The following is a 6,000-nucleotide window of genomic DNA, read 5'->3' as shown; positions in this document are numbered from 1 at the left end:
TCTGTGGATGTCTGGATGTAGGATGTCTGTGGTGGAGTCTTGTGCTCCGTGTAGGGTCAGACCAGCTATTTTGCGCTCTCCCTGCAATCCGCAGTGAAGGAGCAACAAAAGGGTGCTTAATTCTTATGCCCTAGATGCATTGTTTACTACTTTGAACAACCTCAAAACAACAACAACAACATTCCAGACATTTTGTCACAGGAAATCTGATTTTCCTGGAAGACAATCTTGGAAGATGATTTGTCAGGCTGTGTTATGAGTTTCGACTTGCCACACAGATACCCTTGCCACACAGATACCACACAGTATGTTCATCACATGATAAAGTCAACAATCTAGACATGCTCATCCCAAAGTCCACAGCCTCACCCTTCCCTCGAGCTCAACCAACCAGTCTTTAATGCAAATGCAGATAATCACATGCAAATGTATGAAAAACATCCATGAGGAAAAGCACTTCCCTGTATCTCCCTAGCCTCTTGGGCTAAAATACAGTTAGTTTCCCCCAGAGGGACCTCCTCAATCTGTCCTCATCCCCTCAGTCAATATCAGCAGTGATGATGTTTCTGCCTAACTGGATACACAGGGTGAGTCCAAATAGCACCCTATTCCCTATATGATGCACTAAATTTGACCAAAGCCCTATGGGTGCACTACATAGTGAAAAGGGTGCAATTTGGTGCGCACCCACAGGAATATTAATGTTGATTGTTCCTAAATGCTGACAGTGCTGCCGCCGGGCAGTCCAGATCCTCTGTGAGTCAAACACATCATTACATTTTCTCCTCCTTTTTGGGGCCTTATGTCTAAATGCCCTGTGGCAATGATTCCATCGTGTGAGTGTTTGTCATGCCATTAAAGCAAGGTTATGGTGTTAGACAGTTAGAAGCTGTACTCAGGTCTCTGTGGGGTGCAGACAATAAAAGCAAAGCCAGCTCCAATGATAGCTAGACTGTAACAGGCCCTGTGGCTTACTTGGAAGCTATGTCCTGAAATAATACATGTGGCTGTGTGTGTGGATTTGACAGCCTGAACAGGGATGAGGGGACCTTCCCTTAGGCTGGAAATGATTACATCCTTGACAATGACAACCGTGTTGAAGGTAGAAAGACCAAACTAACTGGATCCAGCAAACACTAGATATAAGATGTCTCTTGATGTTTTAACTCGGGGTGGTTTATTTAAAACAGGGACTACAGGGGCTGATGAACCAAGTCACAGTAGACAGTAAATGGAAATGCTCTATCCTTAGGGCTTTTATATTCTGTGGTGGGATTGGATGTCTAGTGCTGAGATAGGTTAGATGGGATCAGTGAGGATAAATAGCCCAATCATGAGTGAACCAATCCCTCTCTGGCCGTGTCCCAATTGGCACCCTAGTCCCTATGGGCCCTGGTCAAAAGTAGGGCACTGTATAGGGTGCCATTTGGAACACATCCTCCGTCTGGTTCCATGCCCAGCCCGTCACCTCTCACCACCACTTACCTTGCCCCGGGGAACTCCACTGTGAATGGGAAACGTGAGCCCAGGTGGACACCCACCCACAGGGTTTCATTTCACAGCCTAGCCAGGTGAACAGAGAGGTTTGTGAGGACTGGAGGGAGAAGAGAGGACAGGAGGCTGACACGATGCCAAGCAGGCAGGGAACAGATAGGATGGAGTGTTGTTGTACCTATGGGAAGATGGACATAGAAAAACGTTCATACATGAAAACGTTCACTTATACAGTGTACTACCAATAAAAAAACGCATTACAACTTCCAGCCCTCTGTTTTGAGTCGTCAATCATGGTTCCATCTATTCCCTCACTCAGCTTGATGGAACAAATCTTGTCCTTGACTGGTGGAAATCAAGTAAATGACCGTCCAAAGTGTGTACCCAGAATGGTTCTAGTTTCCTTCTTTGTGTTGTTGAGGGGACTGTTGAGAGGAGCATGTCCTAATTCAGATCAGGCTTCTCTGGTTAACAGACTACAGAACATGACTTAATTTGTGTTTACGCGGCTAGTGTGGAATTCCCCTGATTTTCTTAGTCAGGACCAAATGAATACATCCCAACGTAACACTTGAATTGATTTGGTAATTCAGTTCTAGGGTCCACTTGACTTGGTCAAGCTTCACATTACGGTGTCCTCATATCCTTATTACTGTGTAAATATTAAAGTATTTTTTATTTAACTAGGCAAGTCAGTTAATAACAAATTCTTGTTTACAATGACAGCCTACTGGGGAACAGTGGGTTTACTGCCTTGTTCAGGAGCAAAATGACAGATTTTTACCTTGTCAGAGGGGATTTGATCCAGCAACCTTTCAGTTACTGGTCTAGCACTCTAACCACTAGGCTACCTAGACTACCTACTTTAGTTATGCTGTACTACTTACAGGCAGGAAAAGCCTAAGAAGAACACCAATGTACACTCATGTGCATCTATCTTTTTAATGTAGGGAATATCTTGACATGCATAGTAACCTTTGGGTAAGAAAGGAAATGATAGAACCATGACAATTTATGGGAACAGGGGTCCATAAAGTCTCTATTGTCTTGTAGAAGGAGGAAGAATGAGGCATAGCATACTTGAATTTGAGAAACTAGATGTTGTCACTGTTACAATTGTGAAAAATGCATTATGTAATGACCTTGCTCTCTAGCTGTGTGACGAGATGCTTCTGTCCGGTCAGACCGACGAGGGTGTGGTTTCCACCGATACAACTTCTTGAGGAAGCCTCCCCCAGCTCTTCAACGTATTGATGAGCATACTACTGTACATTTGTTTAATAATATGATAGGCTATACTGTTCATTGCTTCGACAACATTTTAATATCCGGGAGTTAAGATCGGTCAGAGTTTTGTTGATTGGGACTCCAGCAAAGTGGTGTGTATCATTTGAATCACGTAAATGATGGAAGAAATGATGGAGTAACTGCAATGCTAAACAACCTACGAACTACCCGTGCGATAAAAAACTGGTGAGTTGAACTATTGGTAAATCGGGATTTTATTGACTCGTCGTAGAAACATTTATCAGATTTTTTTATTTATTGTTGCTCCAGAAAAAATGTGTTTTCGGACACCATAGTTAGGCCTACTCTTTTTGTTTCTCTCACTAATCGACTCATATTATCCAGAAATGAGTCATCCTCACACGTTTGTGGATCAAATGAAGGTGTTCAAATTAAACGTAAAACCTTCCCTGAAATGTTTTACTCCTTGAGCAACTTCACGGTGGTGTGGTCACAAACAGTGAGCTCTTGGTTTATGCACGTGACTATTTCTGTTGTCAAGCTTCACTTGACAGCCGTTTCAGGAGATGTCATGGATGGATTCATTGATTAAAGTTGTTTTACTGTTAAATACGCAGTGAGAAACATAATGGTTAGAAAACGATGAGAGAATGGAATATTATTGTGTAGCATTTCTATATTAATATATTAAGTGGCTATTGTAGGCCTAGTTGTATCTTGTGTTTGAACACAGAGAGAGAGAGAGCAGAGCATAGGTCATAGCGGCCACTGGTGGGTGATCTGGATACAATTATAGGGGCCAAACCAAGACTATGAATAACAGTGGCTCTTAAGTGTCCAATGAGTCAGGCAGTCTTATTTATTTTTCTGAATGGCATATGGAATAAATATGACCAGTTAAGATGCCATTACAACTATACTGAGAGAGTTTATGCTCATTATAAAGATACTTACAAACTGTACCAAAGGTTAACAATGCATTTCTATGACAATTTAAAAGGCAGTGATCAATGGAATTGCAACAGTATGATACCAGTAACGTACCATTCATCTCATTAGCAAAGCATAGGAGCATGAAGCCAGATTTAGAAACCAACTGCCATTCAGCCCATTATTCAGTAACTTGCTCCAACACAATACTGTTAAGTTATTAGACAAAATATGGGGAACCAAGTTATTAAGCAAAATATAGGGAACAAAGTTATTAAGCAAAATATAGGGAACAAAGTTATTAAGCAAAATATGGGGAACCAAGTCATCGCACATGACTGAAGGTGCACATTCTACTCATCTATAAAACTCTCATTGTGTATGTGACCTTTAAGAGTACAAGACAGGAAATACTAATGACTAATGCATCTACATAACGTTGTGATATGGTGGGAACAATTACATGTTTTATAGGTCAGACAGTTTATCCAAAATGTCAAACAGGTTTGATATGCAAACTCACAACGATGCTTCATGGAGCTGAACAGTTCAGTTATAGGATAGAGCTGGGGCCATATGTATCAAGCATCTAGGATCAGGTCCTTCCTGTCCATATAATCTTATTCGTTATGATCTAAAAAGCTAAACTGATCATAGACCAGCACTCCAACACTGAGACGCTTGATACATACAGCCACTGGTCTGTCTCTAATAAGGCTGTAATAGCTGGCCATTGATCATATGGCCATTGAGGTGGTGACCTCTTGGACATAGAGTGCAAAGACTGCTGTCAAGTGAGCAAACAAGAGAAAGTTATCATGTGTGACCCTCTGAGGTAAGGGCAACACAGAACAGTGTAATTTAATTCTCCATGACATACATGACAGTATGGCCATTGTCCAACCTTATTTTGTTGGACCACATGAAAACAAACCTCTTGAAAGAATGCTGGATGACTTGTGGTTCAAGCTATCCTAGTTTCAGAGAAACTCCTTGCCGTTTGGTCAAGTTTCATCGTAGTATAACAAGAAAGAGGCAGAGGGCCAACATTTTAAACAACAACAATCATTGACATAAGTCAGGGTGGTAACAGGTGGCCCGCAACAGATTTTGTTTGCCCCCCCCCCCCCCCAAGTTTTTTTTTTTTTAAGTTTTGCGTTCTAACACACTAGAGGTTGGACACTGAACTGTTTACTCACTGGTCCCTTGCTGACAGCTGGACCCAGTCAAAAAACTGGTCAGCCCAAAGCAAACAAAGAGCCAGTCCAATGAATTGGACACCAGTCAAAGAGGGGGATATTGGACTCGTGCAACATTCCAACAGCTATGCTAGACCGACATATGCTTACAATCTTACAACAATAATCAGGTGAACCAACCAAACAACGTCATTAGCCAGACCTGGCCAACACTGGGCCAGCAAGTTATGCTTCCAGATAACCAGATGTAAATGGGCTGTGCTCACGCTCAATTGAAGTCAAACACTGGTCCAATTGGCTGCAATCAGGAGATAACATCAACCAATTCGCTAAGGCAAATTTGCTTTAGTAAAAGAGATCTGGCACCAGACTCCTTAGTACAAAATCATTATTCATAAGCACAATTTATTTTCTCAACATCTATCCTTGACAAATCCACATTTTTATGCACATTCTTTCCAAAGAACAACACCCTCTAAAAAAAAAGTCTACCCTCTAATCTAGACAATGTACCCTATAGTGTGGTTAGCAGCATCCCAAATAAAAGGCCTTGTGTGTGTGTGTGTGTGTGTGTGTGTGTGTGTGTGTGTGTGTGTGTGTGGTGTGTGTGTGCAGATGCAGTTCCAAACTTCCTACAGATGGATAAAGCCAAGGCAGTGGAGTGGTTAGTTACTACCGGCTTGGGTTTCCACGACAGTACTCTCTTTGTGCCCGTCGGTCGGCAGCATGCCCCAGCCTTCCATCATGTGGCGGTGTGCTGTGTTTGCTCTGCCTACCGCCACTCTCCAGGACTCCAGTGGGCCTTTTGTGTGCTCTTTAGTCTGCCAAAGCCCGAAACACTCTCAGCTGCAGCACAACAAAGCCACATTAGGGGGTGGGGGTATTCCAGCCACTTAGTAGAGGCTGAAAAGAAAGAGACGTTTTTATGGCCAACATGAGGTGAATTTCTTTCTTCGTAAATCAGTAAAAAAGAAGAGGGTGGCAAGCAAAAAGCATCTTAATTGCCTTGCCATCATATGAAAGTGCACATGTTGTGTGAATGTGAATGGTTAAGTGGATGGTGTATACAGTAAAATGATAGCAGGTGCTTTTGTCAGCAATATAATTAATGAAGAGAGATGCTGTGGCT

General features: G+C 42.3%; 1 protein-coding gene across 1 annotated transcript in view; it reads left to right on the top strand.

The window, feature by feature from the left end:
* The first annotated feature begins 2,693 nt into the window (after positions 1–2,693).
* The window catches only part of tiam2b (TIAM Rac1 associated GEF 2b), a 57,107-nt gene continuing 53,800 nt past the window's right edge, over positions 2,694–6,000 (top strand). The window contains exon 1 of the mRNA XM_014204871.3: positions 2,694–2,967. The gene's annotated coding sequence lies outside the window, so the exon portion shown is untranslated. The remainder of the gene's footprint in view (positions 2,968–6,000) is intronic.

This window comes from Salmo salar, chromosome 06 (genome assembly GCF_965601325.2).
Source record: "Salmo salar chromosome 06, fSalSal1, whole genome shotgun sequence".
Taxonomy (NCBI): domain Eukaryota; kingdom Metazoa; phylum Chordata; class Actinopteri; order Salmoniformes; family Salmonidae; genus Salmo; species Salmo salar.
Note: the sequence above shows the minus strand (reverse complement) of the source record. Positions and strands in the feature narration are given on the sequence as shown.